Source organism: Alosa alosa, chromosome 19, assembly GCF_017589495.1.
Source record: "Alosa alosa isolate M-15738 ecotype Scorff River chromosome 19, AALO_Geno_1.1, whole genome shotgun sequence".
Lineage (NCBI taxonomy): Eukaryota > Metazoa > Chordata > Actinopteri > Clupeiformes > Clupeidae > Alosa > Alosa alosa.
This window is the reverse complement of record NC_063207.1, coordinates 23,986,510-24,010,763: the sequence shown is the minus strand read 5'-3', so window position 1 is coordinate 24,010,763 and position 24,254 is coordinate 23,986,510. Positions and strand designations below refer to the sequence as shown.

Genomic DNA, 24,254 nt, shown 5'->3' with positions numbered 1-24,254 from the left:
AGGATATTCATGTGTGCATGGATCAATAAATTAGGCTAAATGTATCTACTAGAATGCTTCGCTTACTCACACATTTACCATTAGCAGCTGGCAGGCTACTTAACTGCTCGAGCCATATGCCCATATTTTCTGATTGGAGCGCATTATTATGGGTAGCCTATCCATACAGTAGGCTATGTCGCGCCAAGTTAGTTTGTGTCTAATCTAATTGATACAGTCTATGTGTTAAACCCATAGATAGACTGAATGGTTTAACCTGATCAGTCTACATCACGTTCCACATCAAAATAATTTTCACAGACTAGTTTATTGAGAGTAGGTTACCGTTATCGCATTATCGCTAGATTGATTTCCCTTTGACCCTGCTGCTTTTCAGGTAGGTGGAGGGCTAAAGTGCTTGACTCATCTTGCTTTAGCTCGTTTCTTACTGGATAAAATCTAATTTTAAAAACGTAAAAAAGTAATTTGAGTTTAGTGAAGCTATAGCTTAGGTTATTTACCCCACTGGGCCTGTTTAGAATGGCTGCTTTCATGTGTCTAGGTCTAGAAATCAGATAGGCCTACCCAGGCTAACCTAGGTTAGCCTACTTAAGGATCATATCTTTCTATCTCTTAGTATTTAGGGCTCAATCCAATATCCCTTCATCTCACTAGTGTCTGTGTGTCCTGGATCTTTTGTAGCCTAGGCTATACAACTCCGAAGGTAAGACTCAAGAACTAAACAACTCTAGCATTTGTTTCAGTGGAGTGAACTTGTTGATTAGGCTACTTTACAGTATTTTTGAAGGAAGTTGTTTTACTGTCAGAGCTGTTCATCCACAGACCATCAGCGGCACAGTAGGGCCCAACAGCAAGGAGGGTAGCCTACTGGCACTGCCATCCTTCATGAGGAACTTTCGCCACCTGACAAGTGATGTCATAGTCAGTGATGCTGCTGAGAATGAGATACTGGACATGGGAGCCTCAGAACTCAGGTCGGAGTCAGGTAAGCCTGTTCTTTGAGTCTATTTTATGTTTGCATGTCCTGAATGTCATTCTCTGAGGAGGGAAGAGGCTTCCAAACAGTAAATGTGCAATATTTTTTTTCTTTTCTTCTTTTTTTTTTTTTTTTTTCAAGTTTCTACCCACAAATTGATAGCTTAAACCAGAAAAATACAAAACACAAATCTGAGCTTGAGACTAAATCCGGTATTTACATGCAAAAACTATATGTATACCACAATTCCAATGAAAAAAAATCAGTAATTACATACAAATAGCCAAGCTTGCTTGTAACAAGCGGTAAAATAGTAAAGGGGGAAAAAAAACAACAAATTATTGCCTCACTGCCTCCTAATTAATCATTAAAACATTATAGCCACTATAGTAGGCTGAAATATAGGCTGAATTTCACAACATAATAACATGATGCATGATGTGTAGCTCCCATCAAGGGTGAAACTGTCATTCCATATTCCGAGGCACTCTTTTGAGCTCACAGGCTAGTCTTAATCAAGCCTAATGTGTACTGAGTGGGGTTAATACGATTAAGCAGTAATGAGAGTCTATTTTTGTCCATCACTGCTGATGGGAAATATGAAGTGTGTGTGGAGGGAGAGAGAGCATTGGTAATTAAGAGCAGATTACTTATGTGCTAGGAAAGAGGACTAATATTATTATCATCACCTTCAGCTGATTATTCCCCTAATGTCTTCATTTTGTGTCACCTCTTCTCTCCATCTCTTCTGTTTTATGTACCAGAAAGTAGATGAGCTCTGCACAGGAAATCAATGCCAATCAATGATTTCATCAGGTTGTTTTTGTCTAGTGATTAGGCCCCCAACACACTTGTGCAGGAGTATTGCTGTATATTAAAGATGTTGGTAATTGTGAACATTGGCTTCATGCATGTCAATAGACTAATACAATAATCTTTAATGCCATGTAGGAGATACATAATATAATATACTTGAACCCAACAGTGGTAGTTGAAGATTATTTGATGTATTCAGTTAAGTATTGCAGATACTGGTGATCAGTTCTGATAATATCATAAATCATATTGACAGGATCTAGACCAACCTCCCCCGAGGTCCATTTCTTTGTTTTCCTTTCCCCCTAACCATTTGCATCAATGTGCCAGGAGAGGGCGCTAGAGTGCTTTGTAGCAGGCACAGCACACCGGAAAATAGAATAAAGCCTACCATGAAAAATAAGTTACGACGAGCAAGTCATTCTACTCTAGTTATGAGTCCATACATTCTTACATACAATTAGGGAGCTTGTCATGGTTTATTACTAGGCTGAAAAACAATGGTGCCACTTCTCTAGTGGGATATTACGTAAATGAATTAGTTTTCATCTTGAGCTCAAACACGGGATGTGAGACGCTCTCTGTAGTGAGGTCAGCTGAGGAGTAACAGTGGCTGTGATGAAGCGCTGAAGGTTGATGTTATCTGTTACTCCCATGCAATGCTAGCAGAACGCAACAGCCTCTTCTGGGCCCGCTCGGCAGGAGTAGAAGGTTAATGACTGGTGGCCGGGGGAGTCGGCTTCTGCTTGTGGGCCCTTCGAGGGTCATACACCTTCAGGACCTGGTGGTGTCAAATGACTCTAGGGCGCTCCCGCTGTTGGTCCGCGCGACTCACCCTGACCACTCCACCTCTGCCGGTCCTCACAGAAATAGCCCCGTCTGTGTGAGAGAGAGGGAGAGAGGGAGAGAGGGAGGGAGAGAATAACAGGGCAGATGGGCCTGCAAGCCATGTTGGCCTCATTTATCAGCTTGCCTTTCATGATGCCTTCAAGACCTTCTGTCGCTCCCTCCTTGGCGATGTGACGGGAGACATGGGCCCCGGCACTGACCTGTGTTACTGACGCAACACAAATGAAACGTTTGCGTGCTAAGACGAAACGTTTGCGTGTTGAGACCAAGGTTCTCGTCAATGAACCTGCTAACCCTTGTGCAACACCTGTCTCGTTTCACTGGAGGCCTGCCTGTGCTTCAACTGACACTTGACGTGAAGCACACCATGGTGAAGCTATGTCATAAAGGAACCGTCAATCAAGTCAACTCAGCTGGGACTACACTACAGCTTGCATGCCTGAAGACTTTCACCTGGACACAGGGCTGTGGCCAGGGGGGAGTTGGTCCTTGCCGCAGGGAGAGAGCCAATTTCTAGTGCAGCCTTCTGACATGGAATTTCTAACAAATACAAAACTGAAAATTGCTATAACAACTTCAGCAAACCAGATGTCAACATCTTGTTCTCCACATTCTTTGTCACCTTTCAAGTATCGTCAATGTAGAAGCAGAGCTAGCATTTAGGCAGGACATTAAACACATCAAAACCTTTTGAATACATATAATGCAAAAAATAATAATCCATTGTTTGGATATAAATAAATAAAAATATAACAATGCAGTGTAGACACACAAGCATTCTAAAAGATGAATCATGCATTTCTTACACATAACATAAATTCACTGCAATTCTCATCAAAATGCACATTTTTTTCATGTGCCACTCAGTGTTAATGCTCCTATTATTGTTCGGAAAATGATTCTGCTTCTAGCCGTGCATTGTGATGAACCTTTGCCACACACACACACGGTCTTTTAGTGCAGCGGAGCATCACAACTTAATATCCTCACGCTGGCTGTTACCAAGCAATGTGGATGTGCAAGATGATAACCACGTTAGAACAGCTGTAAAGTATGAGAAAATGCTTTCGAGATGATCTATTTTTCTGCGACTCAGACACACACATGGGATTTATTTTATATAACTCCCACATCGCCACCACCGCAACAGCCGGCGTGCCACTGCTGTCACTCATCTCTTCACTACTTTCTCCTGTTTGGTGTTGTTTCATTTCTGTGATTGGAGGTGGCAGCAATCAGAGGAGATCTTTACCACAGATATGTTCTCCCCTTGGATATTAGCTCATCCACTGCTCCCAGCTATGCACCTGTTCCTGCCCTCCACGTGCACACACACACACACACACACACACACACACACACACACACACACACACACACACACACACACACACCCCTACACCTTCTTCTCAGCCGCGTTGTTGTTGTCTGTGTATTTTGGTTGGCAGTTCTCATTAAAAACTCACACCCGCTTGACACGAGAGTTTCAACAGTGAAGCTTTCACAATGAAACTGTCAGGCCAGGAGATATCCGGCAGCTTGTTGATAAGGCCTTTTGGTGGAAAGCAGGGGAGGAAAAAAACACACACACACACAGGTGCCTTGGGAGGCCCCAGACAATGCGTTGCAGGAGCTCGCTGTGCCGATGGCCAGCTCTGACTTGATCCCCTCCATCTGTGCCTGACAGTGTTGCAGAGCCCCTTCTGTAGTGTGCCTGGCACTCTTTGAACCATTCAGTGTTCCTGTCCAAGGACATTATAAGTGTTTATCTTCCTTGTTCAGGGCCAGTATTCACCTACCTTTAACCTGCAACCATTATTTGTCAGGTATCATTTGTTACTACGGCTTTGCTGGTCATTCATAGAATTATGTATGTATGGCTTTTTATTATTGAGAATGTTAATGAGAGAGAGAGAGATAGGGAAGGAGAGTACAAGCAGGATGTTTAGAGGTGCTCTCGTGAAAAAGGAAAAAAAACGGGTGTGTTCATCCTCACATGTGTGGCCCCTGTCACAGGCAAACTTTTTGAGAGGCAAGTTAACAGGCCGTGAAAGGGCGGTACAGATGGCACCTCCTAGGTGGTAATTATCAACCACCTCCTCGAGAAGACGGAGGGGGAAAAAAACAAAACAAGGGAGAGGTGTCACCATCAGGTCAGCCGCTGACACATTCGCAAGTCAAATCAAATCATTGGGACCCTATGGCGCTCAGCCTGTGAGAGAAGTCACAGGTCATATTGTCCCATAAGAGGATGATTTTTAGCTTCGCTGAACCACACGCCTCTGAGGAATTTTTCATTAAGTGCCGGTATAAATAGGAGCAGGAAGAAAAAAAATAGTGAACGCCTGTTACTGAACTCAGCCTAACAGGGGCTGCGTAATTACTGCCGTGCGAGAGAATGCATTCTAAGAATGGATTTCTCTGTGCTGAGCCGCAGACAAGGCGTGTTGCGAGGTTGTAATTAGCTCAAAGTCTGTATTAGCTGTTTGGTAATAGGTGTGTTTATGCAACATTAGACTAGCAGAGGCAGTTTTTTTTCCATTGAAGAGCTTAAATGTTTATTTTAGCACAGATCTATTAAAATTGAAGGTGACAGCTCATTTGAATCCTGTTTGATTTTGGGGAAATGTAATACGCTACAAGGTGATAGCTGTTCCTTCGTACAAGCCCTGAATGCAAAAATATGTAAATGCTCCCTGTATTAGAATCTTTGTCTGCTTGTCATTCTCACATGGGGCACATCAAAGCCATATGACCTGATTTTGCACCTGCTGTTTAATTAAATTTACAAGACAGACACACTCTCCACTCCTGGTGATATACAAATCAGTTTTTATTACGCCGGCCCTGTAATTTACAAGGCAATTGACTGCTGTGTGGTAATGGTGCCAGCCAAAGTGCTCCGTCTGAAAAGATCGGAGAACCTTCCTCCGCTGCAGCGAGCCAAGAAGGCCCAGCAACACCTTTCGATGTGGAGTTGTTTATATGTCGCTTGGAAAAACTCATTTTTTACACAGAAAATTGATTGCACGTAAAGGCAAGAATTGAGAGGGCTTTCTCTCTGGCTCTGCAGAGCATCATGATGTACTGACTGATCAACAATTTTGTAACGCCACCATAAATCCCATCCTCAAGTTCTTGATTATCCAAGCATGGCGCGCCTATATATATATATATATATATTATAAATTGTAAATAGTCTTAATTATTGGTTTTATTCAGCACTGAATGAGGCTATGATGAGTACATAAAGGATTTAAAGCTTTATATTTGCATATTCATTCCACTATTGGGAAGCTTATTGCGAACACACATTTTATTAGAACTGGAGTTAATTAAGCTGTACCCTGCCTCATAATAATGAATTTATTCCAACATTCCAATTTAATTGAGGGAATTGATAGACCCGCAAAGTTCAGGCTCAGCTTTAATCAACTATATGTAAACATTCTCTGTGCTTATTTTAACATAAGATGTGCAGGCTAAAAATATGATTCACTCTCATTCACTTTCCTTCGAAAGGGGCTGTGTGCTAATGTCTTAGCAACCGTGGCAGTGCGCAGATTTGTGATTGCATGTGATTCAGAAACATGCCCCCGGTCGCTGCAGAGTGCGCATCTCAGGCAATCCATAATAGATGATGAAATTTGGCAAGCGGTCGGGCCTTATGGTCCATTCTTCCTCCTGCAGCTGCTTGTTTTCCCACAACTCATCTGTGCTGACCAAGTTGTGTGTGTGTGTGTGTGTGTGTGTGTGTGTGTGTGTGTGTGTGTGTGTGTGCGTACGTGCTTGTGCCCGTATGTCACCGGTTCTGCCCACAAGCACTCCACCAGCTCCTCTCCATTATTCAACGTGCCACACATGAATATGAAAGCCCCCCAACTTTTACCACCTGCCCTTTCTCCCTCACACACTCTGCACGGGGGCCAAGTGTACTTTCCAGGCTCAAGCTTGAGAGTTTTGCGGCTTGAGAGAACTTTCACCTGTTTCTCATCAGCTGCTTGCCAATCGTTGAATGCAGAACTGTTCTCCAAACCCATGAACGCCCTATTTCTTCAGTAACAGCATGGTGAAGTGGTAGTCTTAATAGCATACCAGTAAATCTGCCATCTTTAAGACAGTACTACTCAAAGAAAATGTTTGTCCATGCAAACTGTCTGTGCATTTGAATATGCCCCTGCTAAATGTAACAACTACAGATGCTTCATAGTGCTTATTAAGTGAAGGCCAGGAGCTAATAAACCAGCTGGATGGAGGAGTGCTCTCAGTTCAAATGTTGTCTTCCTCATAGTGACTCATAGCCAGTGTCACACCTGCTGTAGATCAGGTGCGCAGGGTGTCATGACAACCAATACCAGGGCGCATGACGACCAGTGAAGCTCGATCAATACACAGCTAAAAGTCCATAAAAGAGCTGTTGAGCCCTGTTGAGCCCCTCAGACCTAGCCTTCCCTACAGTATGGTCATGTTAAATAGATGGATTCAGCTCATTTCTGTGCATTGCCAAGTTTATTTCTGCATTTGCAGATACATTTTAGGCTTCGCAAATATTCTAGGGCTAGTCATTTTCACTTTTTAACAAGGAAAGATATATCCACAGATTTCTTCTCCTTTCCTCTCACTTCTCTTTCACTTTTTCTCTCCTCTCTCTCTCTCTCTCTCTCTCTCTCTCTCTTTCTCTCTTTCTCTCTTTCTCTCTCTCTGGAGTGGCGTGGTGATTGATGGCCTAGGTTGAGCCGTTATGGTAGGAAGGCTGTGCGAAGCTTGAGCAGCAGCTGTTTTCTCCAAGCGAGCATGGGAGAGAGAGAGCGAGCGCGAGAGCAGAGGAGGACGTCTTCCGCTTGCCCTTCAGGCAGGCCAGGTGTCTGCAGCTCCTCGCTGTGTCATCCGCTGAACTTGGCAAGGCGTTCCCTAACAGGTCCACCACATTGTTCTCCTTCCCCAGGGGTGGGTACAATTAACACACATGCTCGGCTCATCTCTGGGAAAGAAAAAAAAAGCATGCGCGCACACACACACACACACACACACACACACACACACACACACACACACCTAAAAAAAGTTGCCCAGAGCCAGAGAGTGATTCTGCTGAATAGATAGAGTGAGGGAAAGGGAGAGAGTGAGATAAAGAGTGTGTGAGAAAGAGAGAGAGAGGAGTCAGAGGGAAACCGAGGGAAAAGCACACGGGAGAGCTCGTTTTATAAAGGTGCAGGTGCAGGATTTGAGTGAATGCCAGGTTACATGCACTCCTCTCTTCTGGTTCCACATTAACATTGTCAGCTATTTACATTTCTTGTCTGTTCCAGACAGGAAAACTATGTTTCGCAAGAATTCTCCACTTTGAGCTCATTTTGAGAGTCTTGCGCCTCATGTCAATATTCACTCGGCCAGAGACTCCATTCTTAGACAAGGGGAGGTCTACATGCTATCTGAAGGGGGAGCTATGACATTATGAATAATTTATTCCTTTTAAAGTAAAGTTTAACATACCAATCAAATGAGTTGCACTGAAAAAGCACTGGTAATGTCATTCTACATGTTGTTTTCTGGACCAATGTCCTCTTGAGAATGGCTTGTAAACCCACAGGTAGGATATGACTATAGCTGGGTTTCCATACAATTTTTAATGTGAATTTTGACCATTCAAATGTCAAAATCCTGAGTGCAAACGCTTAAAAATTTCCATAAAGTCTTCAAATAAGAAATTATTCAAGGAGGGTGGATTAACTTTGGCTTTGCATAGAAGATAATGTGACCAAGGTTGATGGAAATTGGTTTACAGTATTCGCATCAAATCGCTGTTGCGATTTCATATTTGCCCTACGTGGTGGCCCTTTACAACATCAAATTTTTAACCATCAGCTGTCTACAACTCAATATGTCAATTTTTAATTTGCAAAACAGTGGATAGAAATGCACTTCATTCATGCAGATTAATCTTTCTTTAATCCAAATTGTCATAAATGTGCTCAAAAATATGAATTGGACAGGGACCCAGCTTGTGACACCAGTGTTCCAATGTTCCTCTAATGGTCAAGTCTTATCTCTTAACATTTTCAAGGTAAATTTTACAAAAATAAATTTTTGCTTTGTGCACAATTTGCTTGTTTTTGTAAAAAGATAGATAGCCAACTGTTCACAGAACAGTGTATCATACTGCATCGAGACTCAGATTGTACACTATTTCTCTCCTCTTTGACTTGGACTCAAATCCCCACCTGTACCCTCGAGTGGCTCTGGAGCTTTTGATGTTCTCTGCCAGATAATATTATTTGGAATGGGAGTCTTCTTTATGAAGAAGATGCCAAACCCAAGAGCAGTGTTGGCAAACTGCACCCATGCGTGTAGTATTACCCCACACCACCCACTCGCTCTATTATTGCGACCGCAGTCTTACTCACATTTTAAGACTGTTAAGATTGTATGCTTTCTTTTCTTAATGTTTTTTTTGCCTTTAATGTACTCATGTTAAATTGAAGGGCTAAAAAACACTTTTAAGAAAGAAAAAAATTGAGCTGGTCGGTTGGTGTTATTCATCGCTATATACTGTATTTACAGCAATTAAACCAAGCCCATTTTACTATAATCATTAACATAATTTGTCACTTATTGTTTGGACATGTTATTCATTCCCTCAAGTAGAAAAGGCACAAAAGGCCTGATTTCAACATGACGATGAATTGTCCAGATTGATGTTCATGTCATGTACAATGGAATTACACAGAATCTATCCTAATCATATCATAAAAATACCACAGAGTTTGTAATGAAATTAAGGTCAGTGTTGTTTGTATGGAGCAAATTACTTTTGAATCAACAGTAGAGAATTGTGCTTTCAACTTTGTTGAAAGTTGCGTCAAAGAGTTTTGAAGACAAAACTTATAGGAACTGAACTAGCCTCCATACAATGTGGTAATTGCCTTGATCTTTGCATTTTTGATAGAGACAGTTGGTGGTGGGAGGCGTGCTGGCTATGTGCAAAATTAAATAAAACAAAAGGCGGGAGCTAGAGCTGCACTTTCGAAGGGCAGGGCATGCAGAGTCCTTTTTTTCTGTACGAGAGAACAGGGACAGTACTGTGCCCAAACAGTGGCAGACGTGGAGCACAGCTCAGAGGCAATGGGAGAAAAATAACCTCTCTCTAAACAAAAGAAAGAATGAGGAGAAAGAGAAAAGCTTCACGCCTGCTCTTTGGTCCTCATTATACTCTGATTTCATAATCAAGATGATGGGAGAAGATCTACAAACCACTGACAGCTGGTTCATTTCCACCACCCGGCCTGCTGGGATTTGTAGTTCTTTTCAAACGACATGTGCAAGTCCCAACTGTCCCTCCCCTCGCTCTTGATAACTGCAGATTTTTTTTTTTTTTTTTTTTTTTTTTTCAGGAAACAGAAGGACTACTCTGTGTGTTGAGGTCCTGTGTTCTCCCCCCATTCCAACCCCCCACCCCCCCACACACCCTCCCACTGGATAAATAAAACATGCTGGAGCTTTTTGAAGGGCTGGGCAGGGAGGGAGGCAGGAGTACAGTGGGATTGTTAAGAACCTGGGCCCTGCCCTTGCATCGATTCCCCGCTCCACTCTGCTCCTGCGCACGCTTGCCTGCTCGCTCGCTCGCTCACGCGCTGATGGTGCATTGTGGATCGCAGATTGCATTGCCTCCCCGTCCCTCAAGTGAGATGTAAAAGCGAGGCACCCATCTGCCGAGCAGATTTCCGCAGCCCCTGAAAGCTTTGGCAGCCAGGCATGGAGGAGGACAGAGCTCAGAACTCTGGCTGTCGCATGACTTGCACCGTACCGCCAGCACAGAGACTTCATGAGGGAGCTATAGATTCTAAATGTAATGATCTGGTCATTAACATCTTAGACCTTGCTTTGGGGGTGGACAGAATGATGGTGCAACAGCCCTATGAAGACTTGTTTATGTCGATAATACCATTGTTAAGTGACCTAGCTGTTAGTTGAAGCTTTTAATTGTTATTCTTTGTGTTTATACAATTGAAATTGGAGGAAATTAATATTGCTGTTCCATATAGAGTGCCTAGAACTACTGTATTGCTGATTTCTATCTTTTATGCTCTGTGCTACTTCACAGATCCTCTAATCGAGTCACCTGTATTGAAAATCAATAGTAATGGCCTAGTCAGCAAACAAAATAATTGTTGCCCTCTTGAATAGTGGAATGGTGAATCTTGTCAAAACCAAAAACTACAGCTTGGTACTGGTCCAGATTGTAACCGGCTGGTCTCGCTGGCCCATGAAAGACAAATCATTATTCAGCTGGTTATCAACAGCAGAAGCATCATGACAGGTGGCCACTGCCTTTGTGTTTGGGGTGTGGGGGGCAGCACTATGATGGAGGGCTGTGAGACCCCTGGTGGTCTGGACAGCAACTATCTTTTTGTGGTAGAGCAATGGCTGAGGCGTGGGTGTGTGTGTGTGTGTGTGTGTGTGTGTGTGTGTGTGCGCGCCTTCCTGTTCACACCTCCCACTCGGCCCGATCCGTGAGCCAGCTCAGGGGTGCCACCTCCCCGCACACAGCTGTCGGCCTGCACATGTGCAGGTGTTGCACTCCCCCTCTTCAGATAAAAAAAAAAACAGTTCTGGCTCGCTCTTTAGAGATGGGGAGATGGATAAAAACCAGGTGAGAGAGAGAGATAGAGAGAGAGAGAGATGTCAGGGATGACCGATGACCATCATGCATTGTGTGTGTGCTGCATGTGACGTTTGTGTAGATATGATTGGTGTAATTAAGCGTGATGGTTGTGTGTGTCTGTGTTCTCTTTGCACAGTGGCCTCTTTCTGTTTCTGATTATTTGTTGAGTAGGTTGTATCCAATTTCATTTTTGAAGCACCAACAAGTAATTTCTGGGTATTTATCCACAATATTTGTGAGCCAACAATGGGCGTCGCCATGACACTTCACTATTCAGAAATCCGTTTTTCTATTTCCGGCCGAAGCTGCATTGTATTGATTTTAATGTGATGGTAGACAGTACCTGACACATGCTAAGCCATGTAAAAGTAAAGTTTTGTCAGTCATATATTATATAGAATATCCATATTGAGTGCAGAATTGTCAACGTTTAAGAATATTCTAGTTAGCCTGCTGAGACTGCACTAAGCTCTAATGTGAACAGAATGGACAGAAGATGGAAGGGTTTTACGAATAAAGTGGATAGGTGTGGTTACATCATAACAAAGTTGCTGCTTTACAGCCTGTGTGGATATTTTCATATTTGGCTGTCTAATGTCTGATATCAGAGCTGGTCTATTGGAACTCTGGATTGCATCAGATGGTAGTTTAATGGTCACAACTCACTCTTTCATGGTAGATTTAGAACAATGTACTGTTTTTATCATTATATTATTAGTTTAGATTTAAAAATAAAATCTTGGGCTACATTTTGAACAGCAGGCAGAACTAATGACCCGCTAGCACAGGTTTACATGGATCACGTCTCAAGTATCTGCTCAGCAGTTTAATGTTAAACTGTTTTTGTTTGTGAATGAAATGAATTCTGCTAAATGTTGGCAAACTTGTTAATGACAAACAAACTACCCAGGCACCCTACCACAGCATGCAAGGGGACATATCAACATATATTAACTAACCATGTTTGTAACTGTGGTTTATTCACAATCAACCATTGCCTCCCATGCATTATAACTCAGATAGTCCGACTGATGTTTTGTACATACATCATATGTTTCAGCATCACGAGACTGGAAGGATGATTTTCATTGTATGCCCTCAAGCAATGTGTGAAAGCAGGCATTCTTTATTGTGTTTTGGATCTATATAGAAGTCAAGTGTATCAAATGCCCCCCAACAACAGTAAAATCCTTAAATGGTTTCTTTGTAAGTCAATAGGTTTTCGTGAATAATGGTTATATATATATATATATATATACATTATAATATAGTATGATTACTACTGTAGGTTGATGCCTTTCACAGTAATATGAATAAGTAATATCAATGCAAATGTAATGCTTTGTTATGGTCTTTGTTTCTGAATGGTTTCTGAAAATCAGATTGTCAGTTGTAAGGCTGTTAGTGCTCTTCATATGCTTTGTTATTGAGAGCATGTCCTGCAAAAGATGTGTGACAGTTGCTTAGAGCTTACATATGTGAATCCATCTCTCCATTGTATGGGTGTGTACATTAAGAGCTCACCCCTCAATAGCATGTTTATCATTGTCTCCGTTTCAAATTGTGTTTGTTCCACTGGCCTGATGTGGCGCTCTCTTGTATGCTCTGCTCTTTGATATACGCTCTGCCCCTGGCTCAATCCGAGCAGTAAACAGTGATTAAAAAAATAAATAAACACAAAGTCACAGTACTGGCTCCAAGAAAACACACAAACAGACAAACAAAACAAAATGAGGAGAAAGGAGAAAAAATAAAAGTTTGCAAAAGAAAAAAGACCCCAACCCCCCCCCCCCGTCCCCCCAAACACACACACACACACACACACTCAGAACAGAGGCAAATGAAAGCCCTTGCCATAAATTACACAGCCTATCTTTGCTCTGCAGGGTGGATGCCTGTGCTCGGAGGGAGCAGCAAGAGGGAACATTGTCGTTATTGAAAAGTAATAAAAATACAGTGTGGCTGAGAACCCCATTCCCTTTGTGCGGAGAGAGGTGGGAGCGAGTGTGGCGTGGCGAGAAGATAAATGTCACTTTCTACCGCACGCACACAGCCCTGCAGCGAGCCTGCGTCCCTTATCATTAGCCACACACACACACACACTCAGACACACTGAAATGCACGCACGCACACACTCACACCACTCTCTCTCTCTCTCTCTCTCTCTCTCTCTCTCTCTCTCTCTCTCTCAGAACAATTAGCTTTATGCCAGAGTGGAGCTTGTGAAATGTCATTCTGCAGAGTAAACTGGTTATTATATCACAAAGACTGCAGCTGAGTCAATTATTCCAAATAGTGGGAGGGCTTAGGGTGCAGAGAATGTCGGGTGGGGGGAGAGGAGAGAGAAAGAGAGCCCCAGCACCTGGACAATGACTTCCTGATGAAATCAAAGAGCGTTCGTAAAGTCCAGAGATCTTGCAGGTCAACACAAGTAGTGAGAGGAGGCAAGAGATATTTAGCCATAGCTCGCACTAGCTTCCCACTGTGACATTTAGAGAGGTAAGGCCCTCGAACGTTTCAGACAAAGCTAACGTGCAAAAAAAAAATGAAAGCATCATCATGACTTGTGCTGTCTCGAAACAGACACAAAAGAGAAACCGAAATGAAACGGGCCGCGGAGGAGCGGGAGGGCAGAAATGCGACGGCGTCTGTGTGGAGCTAACGAGTTTCTCTTGCACAGGGACGGCTCGTCGGTGCCAGCACTCGCGCTCTTAGAGCTACGGAGCCAGATGGAGCCGTGTGCACGGGGGCACGCGAGGTGTTCCCTCAGGGCTGCCCACCCTCCCCTCTCCCTACCTACTCCCCCACCCCACACACACACCCCCACACCCCTCATTTGGGCAGATGCCGGTGGAGGAACCGGCTCCTGCCTGCTGCGGGTGTCCTCCCCCCACACCTACCCCCCCGCTGATGAGGTGGCCAAAATGCCACGGCGCCCCACCTGGAATAAGCCACCCCCGTGGCACCTGACGGGCGAACATCAGTGTCACGCCGGGCCCTGAGCAGTCACCCCTGACGGGAACACAATGGGCCAAAGACTGCCGGCTCACTCGGGCAGGTACAGATAATATTGTTAATCGTGCAGAATGGCGAACAGTCCCCCAGAACAAAGAGAAAACCGGCAGAGCAGTGATTGGAGAATATCCCTCTTTTTTCCACCCCCCTCAACCATTTAAGCACGGAAAATTTCATTTTGCTGTTTTTCTACCTCTGAGCTCCTATCAGCCAAGGTGTTCCGTCCTGATAGACTGGGAGTGAGACTTGTGCCTTTTTACTGGGGAGTATAAATCATGAGAAGCCCCCCTCTCACTTCTAATCTGACTGGGGAAACAATGGGAGCACATTGCTCCAAAATCTCAACATTATTTTTTTCACTTGTGTTTTTATTCATCTGGATAGCCTGAGATATTCCGCAGGAGCGTATTGTAAAAAAAAGATAAGCACATTTTTCTCTAATATGTTTAATTTCCAAAGCAATTTTATGAGGTTGAATAGTCCCATGTGAGCACAGGGTAGGAAAAGTATCCTGTACTTATGCTCAGAAATGTTTAAAGCTTTACTCCATTTACATAAGTTATTTTTAAAAAGACGGCAGCCCTTTAATGTAACAATACAATCCTGTGTTGTCTGGGGAGGCTTAAGAGGGAACATGGTGTAAATTACTGTAATTACGCAATTTTACAAAACTTTGCAGACTACTTCAAACACAGTTTATAAAGCCAGCAAAAGAAAGTTCAGTCGGAAGAACACCTAGAAACTTTTTGAAAGTCAGACACAAGTGATCTGAGACTTAACATGATTTATTGCGGTGGTTTTGATATTTAAAGAGACAGTATGCTACAATTCACTGGGTTCTGAAACATGTTTTTACAGGCTGGTATCATCTTCAGATTTATTTCATTTAATTATATGTAGCCATGTTAGCCGCTGAAGTTCTATGCAGCTCTGTGGACTGAATCAGACCACCCTGCAAAAATGTTTAAAAGGTATTCAACTATTTCATTAAAGAGTTATTGCAACCCTAACACAAATCTGTAAGACCCTGCAAAAATTTCTTCAAAGCAAAAAAGACTTAGGCTATATCAGTGCCAACTGCACTGTAGTAGATTTTAGATTTTGCTGTTGTCATTAATTTTGCATGCACTTTCAGTAGTGTAATTTCTAGTTTTTGACCAAAACTCCTTACATGCTGCTTTAAAGCAACAAAATAAATATGCAATGTCTTGTCCTCTACACTGCAAATGTACTCTCTAATCATGTAAAATGAGCTCTGTCACCATACAGTGGAAACAGAACCATGAGGTTTCTTTATTTGACACCTCTCTGGAGGCAAGACTGAACGGATGTGGGTTTAAAAAAAAAAGCAGAAAACCTGTCTTTCTGATCATGTTGTTTATGGAGTAGTCATTCCTACCCACACCATGTCACCTTTCTGAGTAGTATAGCTGTCATCATACCAACTATATCTACCCATGGAAACTCACGACTGAATCAGAGACTTGCAATATGCATTTGCATTCAGTAATCATGTTTTTATAGCATTTGTTATGACGAAAATATTACCTTTGCGTCAACTGCAAAATTGTGATACTACTACTACTGGTTAGCTAGCAACGGCAACCTAGAAATGTCATCTTACCAGCCTGACAAGCTGCCCAGCCAATATGCAATTAACCAAATGTAAAATAAAAGTTTTTGTATCGTAAACAGGCTCCATAGTTAGAACGGACCACCTGTGCTCAGTGGCACAGTCAGCACAGTGAGTGGACACACCACACATCATCCCCAGACATATCCCCACACTCCAGCTCCATCAGAGCTCCCTGGCGTCCGTGGAGGAGCCTGGCTGCCTGCTGCTCGCCTGGGAGCCTGCCGATTGAGTGGCAGCGGCACCAGCATCGCATACATCTGGGGTGTGAGAGGGCCTGAGAGATGAGCAGAGGATGTGTCATGGACAGCATCGGCTCACCGAGGCCCACTCTTTAGCACCTGATATCATTCATATTAATGAACGAGCGCTTGCCACGCTCAGGCGCCAGCTCCAGGCCAAGACGCCACTTGGAGATGGGGGGGCACATGCTGTTGAGGCAGGCTGAGGAGAGAACGAGGAGGACATCACGGAACAAGCAGTGTTCTGGACTAACAATGGAAAAAGTAAATGATTACATCATCTGTGAGGGATAATTAGTGAATAAACTGAGTGGTATTAAGTACACAATGTGTAATGTCTGATAACATAAAAAATAATGGAGCACACACTTTATACTGAGGAATCAATTAAATCTTTAGTCATCTTTTGGTCTGACACAGAACTATTCCTTCCTTCCTTTTTCTGGGTATTGGTTCATCAGTCCTGGCTGTGCAATGCAACACCACACCAGTCTTTTCTGAGAGATAGACAGGCTTTCATTCCGTTACTTCTTTACAGGCTCCTATTTGGTATAACCATAGGTGCAAGTCTGATACTTCTGTAAAAGCTGTTCCGTCATTTGTCTACAGATATTACAAACTTTAACTTTTTATAAACCAAACTGTATGAGCTCTGCTTATTTGGCATACAGTAATGCCACCAATGCACCATTTTCAAAATCAAAATATTTGGCATCAGCACAGAGAGCATATTAAACGCATCAAAAACAAAAGCTAAATGTATCACGGCTAAGGTAAAATAAGGTAATAATGGAATGTAATGAACATTGCAGTGTTGGAATATCAAATTTACGGATGCTGTTGATGGTCTCCCAAAAACCTTTCCGAGCTTCTACACAGATGCCAAGACTCCAAATGGGAATTTAGTCTAGGAATCACTGGGGTCTGTCTGCCCTGCTTGGCTAACATACTGGCAACACTTAGTGCCATGCCATGCATAAAGAAACAGTTAGGAATGGGACAGTAATTAAGGTCAGCTCTTGGAGATGAAATGTACAAACATCCACACAAACTAGTTTCTGCTGACTCTGCAGGTAGGTGAATGGGTCCCAGTGGAAGAACATGGAATGTCCACACACTCTTGAACACACGCCTGAAATGTGCTGTTGGAATGGATGATCGTCCAGGGACGCGTTCCCAAAGACTTTTGGCACAGAGGTTCTCCAGTTTTGATTGTTGCCATGCATATTATAAAGACATATTTCAATTACCACAAAACTAAAATAAATACTGCATCTGAGATCGCCATTAAAAGCTGCGATGTAGCTGGTATAAAGAAAATTAGATTATGCATAATCTTATGCTACATTGGTGTATGCATTTCCCCAAATAGAGATGTTTCTAATGCCATTTTTGAATACCACACTATACTTTTCGAACTCATTTTAGCCACTATTTCCGATGTAAGTTAACACATCCTTTTTGAACGATGCACCAAAATGCAAAGGCTAGAGGAAAAACAAAGTGTGAGAGAGGGCCTCATCCCACGTTTGTGCTGACCTTAAAATGAGACGCTCGGCACAACATCTGGCTCATCAGCTGGATCCTATGCATCAGCGGGCAGAGGGACACACAGGGACAGGTTGGCGGCTGCCTTTGACAGCAACAGTTAATTTCCAACATAATCAATTTATGTGCAGCTCCATAATAACCATCTGTGTGCTGAACGAGGATGGTTCTGAGGAACAACGTGGTTCCTCTCAAAGACTCAAGCCAGGAGGAAGACAAGTCCAACTCTGCCATATGGGAACTTTAAGCCCTCAGCAGGGGCTGGCTCAGGACATATACATCTAAGCTCAGCAACTCACCATGTCTGACTCCGAGCGCTCTGGCGTTTCTTTCGGCATATGAGCGTAATTAATGCGCAAGGTCATCGAACAATTCAGGTGGAGGGGAGATAAATAATTCTGTCGAAGGAAAACAGAAAAAGAAAAAAAATGGCCTCAGCTGTTGTGAGGTGAACTCGGTCTGGAGCAGTTAGAGTTTCTGTGCTCCTATTCAGTTCTGTTACAAGGTTACCCTCCAGCTCTTCTGCTTCTGGTGTCAAACTTTACAGAGGAACATGCCAGTCACAGGGATACCGAATCACCTAGGTGAGCCAATTACACACCGACCTGTCATGGCCGACTGCAAGAAGCAGCTCACGTGCAGACATCCACAGCTTGGGTTGTGAGACATGGAACATGAAAACGAAGGTAGTCTCCTTTGACCCCTCACCCCCATGCATGGTTCATAAAAAATAATAATAAAATAAAGAAAAAGTCAACATAGCGAGTCACCTGCTAGCCCCTCACCACACTTCAACTTTGACCTCTGCTGCTGAATATTCATCGGCAGAAGAAAGTTAGCCATTTCAATAATGGTCAGTGATGAGAATGGCTATCTAATTAACATTCACTGTCATGAATTACAAGCGGTTTAGATCACACCTCCTTTGCGCTCAGCCTAAAGTCCCATTATCACCAGCCCTCATTTCAGACATATTATTAAACCATGGAAATTGCTTTGGTGTAGGGGAGAACAGCATGGGAGGACTATGGTTGTCACAGTCATTTTTTGTCTCTCCCTCAACCTAACGCAGCAGTCGTCTCACACAGAACCATGTGTGCGGGCTCCTATTGAGCCCACACTGATGTGTTTAAAAAGGATAGCATGCGTTCCTATTGAGTCCACACTGATGTGTTTAAAAAGGATAGCGTGCGTTCCTTGTGTCCGCGAAATCTGTGGCATGTCGGCTATGTGGCATTCGTATATTTGTAAAATCATTTTACTTTTTGTTCTCATTACTCATCACGGCCACAGTGCTCTATGCGCCCTTGTCTGCTGTAAATACAAATACTCTCTCCCTCTCTCTCCCCCTCTAATTGACATGCGAAGAATCCCAGCAGCTGTGTGGCTCTCATCGCGCCCCACCATCACCCTGGCCACCTGGACATAATAGTCATCAGCTGCCACCACCACGCTTTGTCAGGGCCACATTAAAATATTCCCCCCTCTTTTATTCATCTCGCAAGGACTGTTGCCATTGTCCGTCCCTCTCTGGCGTGGAGGAGAGGATATCAGTTTCTGACATGGAAGACAAACATCATGAACGGCAAGAGACTGACTGGGTCTCTACGCCATCATATCGCTTTGATCTGGGAGTCATAGGCCTAGTGTGGGTGCTCAGGGATGAATGTACATGTTTTCTCACCATACACAGCTGACCACTGAATGTGTGAGATGAAAGCTTTGTGCATAGCTCACAGAGCAACACAATATGTTGTGGGGCTGAAAATCAATATGCGATAAACAAAGGCTTTCTGTGTTTCTCTGAAGCTGCCATGACATGTAGGACAGAGAGTTGAAAAGAAGATGCTTTTCTTGTTTCACACTGGCAGATATCTCACATATATTTCTTTTCTCATCCATGTTTGGAGCACTGACGTTTTTTTTTCCCTTCTTATTTCATATCAGAATCCTTTGATTTTTGTCCTGCTTCTCAATTCTTCATGGAACTCTGCATTTCAAAGAGATTTTTTTGTGTGTGTTGGAGGCAGAGAGACGGCCAAGAAGACGAATAAGACTGCCCATCAGAGGTTAGCTGATATCAGCAGGGGGTTGCTTGCCTCCAATTCAGGTCAGTCTCGGCTGCACACGGGACTTAAAAGCTACCAACAACGTGCTCTGTGATCCCAATAAGCACGGCTGTTAGTAGAGTTGATAACTCTGCCATGCACCTGGGTCCTCTAAAGTTGGCATGGTATGTTTAAAGGGAGAGCCAAATGCCAAAGCTTCATATGAACTCATAAGAAGTAAACCAGAAGCAAGATGTTGTTCTGTTGATGGAAGCCGTAGGGGGTCTACTGAGAACAGTCTGTTTGACATGGTATTTTAGAGGAATGGCACAACTACTTGTTTTTTACTTTGGATACCTAAATTTATTCACAAAATGACAGAAGTTGTGCCACAGGGTGCAGAAGTGATTTTCCATTGTTCTTTGCAGCCAAGCTTTTTTCTGACATTTTTATTTTGCCAACTAGGTATTGCTCATCCTTTTCAGAAAATCTGTATTTGGTGAAATATTTGTTGATGCAATAGAAGAAAACTCTGCATAACCCTGCGTACTTACCGACATCCCTTTTGTTACCACATACTGTACATTTACAGGTTCAGTGCAGAAATGGTATGCAACTGCATGATGCCAGGAAGTTACAAACCTACTTTGCTTGCATGCAACGCAACATATTTGCACATGATGGTCAGATATAGTTTTGAATAGCATTTCATCCTGCCAATAAGCCCACCTGTCATAGGAAAATAGCACAGTCTTTTACAATTATTTATTCAATCTTGTTCAATAAGATATAGCCTATCACAAACATGTCACTCATACTGAATTAAAGAAAACGTGATGGCTTTGCCTCATGATGTTCATGATAATTAAGCATTATTATAACATTCTGTTGTGCATACCTTTTACACGTGAGGACTGCAGACCCACCAACCATCATGGCCTGTTGGCATCTGGTTGGAGCCTGGTCCTGGGCTGGTTGGGATTTGCCTGTGGTGATGGTGCAGCTGGGACTGTAAGGCTGAGGTGAGGAGTGCTTTGTGCTTTGCGGATACAGAAGTTAATGGAGACGTTGACAGCTGCACATCTCGCGTGTTAGAAAGGCTTTGCTCCTCTCCTCAGTCAAAACAGCTGAGCACACAAACGAGGGGATGAGTCGAGGGAGACCAAAGCACCTTTTTTTCCATTTTGTACCTGATAAGCAGTTTGGAGCTTTGGTCAAAGTGGAGTCGTGGGATATGGCAGGCTAATGCCATAGCCACCAGGGTGCCGTGCTGCAATCATTACCGTATGCAAGCCTTCCAGCTGCTCACTGCACATTATGGCCAATCCTCAGACAGCATGTGATCATCACTATATGGGGGTGGTCAGTACTAAAAATGTGCATCAAGTCATTTAGTCAAACATCACTAATGGTTGTGGTGATATATTTAAAATAAATTAGAATAATATTAACAACACAAAACATTTTAGCTCTAAATACCTACAGACAATAAGTAGCCTACAGAAATCACATAATCTTACTTACAATATATAATGTCATAGGAAAGAACATTTCAAAATCGCATTTTCATTGATTACGTGGCAACCCCAGTTTAAAATATATATATATTTATATAGGCTATATATTGCTATGTCGAATAGCCTAATAATACCGGTAAGTTGTATTTGTTAATATCTAGCTTACTAGTGCAGGCCATATTTTGACCATCCAACCAGGGTCTGAATTCGCTTTCAGTTAGACCAGAGGAGGCGATGTTCGCCACGTTTGAGGAATTTAGGAATTTTCATAATTTCCTGGTTGGGTCTGAAAAAGGATGGCAGCACCTGGTCCACACAGCTGTACTTCATTTAGAGAGCAATTTGAAAAGAGCGAGGGGGAGACAAGAGGAGCGCGGCAGCCTTGTCATTAAGGTCTGCAGAATGGCCTCCGTTTGTTCGACACATGGCACGGAGTTAATGCCTCTGAATAGGGAGCCGTCAGCATTGTCGCCATCTCAAAATTCTCTTTTAAGTGTTGACAACATGTAGTAAGCCACTCCAAGAAGCGTCAAAAGTCACGTTTCTATAGTGCCTCGTTTAGGCTATCAGAGACATCTTTGCTGTTCGAGATTAAATGGAAAAAATTCTTGCGCTCCATTTGCTGTCATTTATGAAAGCACACGTGCACATAGGGTTTTTAATTTCAGAAGAATTACGACCTGAGCTGCAGGAGCAGTCACTTTTAAAACAAACTGTCGTGGTGCAGACTAGCTTCCTGGATGCAGTGGAACCTCTCTAGAGGTGATGTAATTGGATTTGACGTGCACATGTGCAAGGGGAGAAAAAATGGTGAAGTACGATCAAAGGCAAGTGCTTTATCGCCACATCAGAGCCCCCACTGCATTTTGTATTCTACCAATCTGTCGAAACAGTCTGACAAAATCCTGTGATGGGGAGGTTTTTTTTTCTTGCTAGCTTTTTCACCGAACCTCGGTTGGGAATAAGTGATTTAACAGCCAATGAAAACACATCCAAAAAGGTTAAAAAAAAACATTTCCAAGCACTAATCAGGTATTCAGGATGCTAAGGAATGACTGCTAAAAAAACAACTGTTAGGATTTGTGTAGGTGGTGTAGAAAGAAAATGTCACCTTTAGGTTTAGGCTTCATAATAGTGCCTTATAACAAATGTTTAGCCTCAAAGTGGCCCCCATTTGAGCAAGGACGAACTCTTTGTACCTCAGAACAATGGCTTCAGGTGCTCCATTGCAGAAGAAAGGATGCACATGTTTTATTATCCTGTGCTGTCCTTCCCTGATTCTAACTGTTGGTGGCTTTAGCCTCTGGTGTAATACCCTCAATAGACACACACATGCACACACACACCTCACAGCTGTCTTCAAAGCAATGGGGCGATGTGGCTCCTCATCATGAGTTTGCAGCTCCCCTGGAAGGCCATGCTGCGTGTTCATTGTTAATGGGATGTTTCGCTCTCCGTCTGCAGGCAGTGCGGGGTGTGGGGAGCACATTCGGGCTTGGATCCGAGGCGAGCGGAGGAGAGAGGACCAGAGCGAAGACACCTGTCAGGTGTGGCTGGCTCGCTCGTAATGGCGCCTCGACTCCCCAGCATCGACCGGCCCCGCAAAGCTGCACGACACAGATGAGTCAGAAAACCTCTGAATCGCCAACAACGCACTGAATTGATGGTACATCTGCAACAAGCTTTGCACACACACACACACACGCACACACACACACAGACGCCTACAAACGCTTGCCCTTGTAAATGGAGACACACCATCGTTTTCTGTGGCATTCCAAATCTCAGTTGCACCAATGTGGGTTATTACAGTTGTTTTACCACCCTGCCCTGAAATGCACTATTACTTGGTGCCAATCTCATGTTTATGGACAAACACTGACATCACCCATGTGATTCCTCCCTCTACATGTGTTCCAATGACACTGAGGAAACGCTCAAACCAACTAACTTACACAGCAGCTTTATGCAAACTTCAGTAAGTTTCACACTGGGTGTCGCAGTACTTCAGGGCTGTGTGTGCACGCCTTGCACGTGCACTAGTTTGTTTCACTGTGTGTGTGTGTGTGTGTGGATGTGTGTACGTGTGCGTGTGCGCGTGCGCGTGCACGTTTCTGTGTGTGTGTGTGTGTGTGCGGGTCACAGGGGGCGCCTGGCTCCTCTCAGCCCTCCTGTCACACGCCTCTTGCCCAGGCTGTGTTCCGAGGCCCGGCTCGTCGGCAGCAGATGCGAGCCCTCATGTCAGAACCAGGCAGTGGCACCGTGGCGCCGCGGTCCCGCTCATACCTCATTGAGCCATTTCCCTAGCAGATGGCTCTCTGCTGCGGGCGCTCCTCTTCCCGATAATTACCAGCCTTCACTACAGATGGAAATGTCAGTCAGCCTCACAGGTCCCGCTTCCTGCCATTGCCTCCGTCCACGGCCCCTTCTACCTAGGCGCGGCGCTGCCAACACTCACCATGTGTTTCGTGACTGCTGACTAGGCAGGCAACAAAAGAGAAATCTCTCTCATGAATATTCATGCAGGCGGATGTTAGGTGCGACTGACTATCCACTACACAGTTGGTCAGGTTTTGACACACTGCTTTTTAGTCGTTCCGATTTCGGTCTGTGAAAAAGGGGGGCCATCAATAACAAAAAGACATCTTTTCGGGCACATTGAGAATGACCGCTTTGTTGAAGTGCTGAAAGTTGAAAGTGTACAATACTTTGACATTAGAGGGGCGTGACGGCATATTTAGTAGATTAGGATAACTGTGTTTGCAAAATGGATTAATTCTAACAGATGCCAGGACTAACCCCCACTTATCTATGATAAGGTGACCAGATGTCCCAGCTTGGCAAAGGCACACTATGAGTTTTATTACTGTAGTCCAAATTATCCCCGGAGATACTCGGCAAAGCATTAATGGATAATCTACCTTAGCTGAGAACAAGACAGAGGCAAT

General features: G+C 43.6%; 1 long non-coding RNA gene across 1 annotated transcript; it reads left to right on the top strand.

Moving 5' to 3' along the window:
* The first annotated feature begins 660 nt into the window (after positions 1–660).
* Positions 661–22,790, top strand: LOC125284551. Its single transcript, XR_007191894.1, has 3 exons — positions 661–703; positions 823–985; positions 22,771–22,790. It is a non-coding gene; the product is annotated as an uncharacterized LOC125284551 (long non-coding RNA).
* Positions 22,791–24,254: the final 1,464 nt, after the last annotated feature.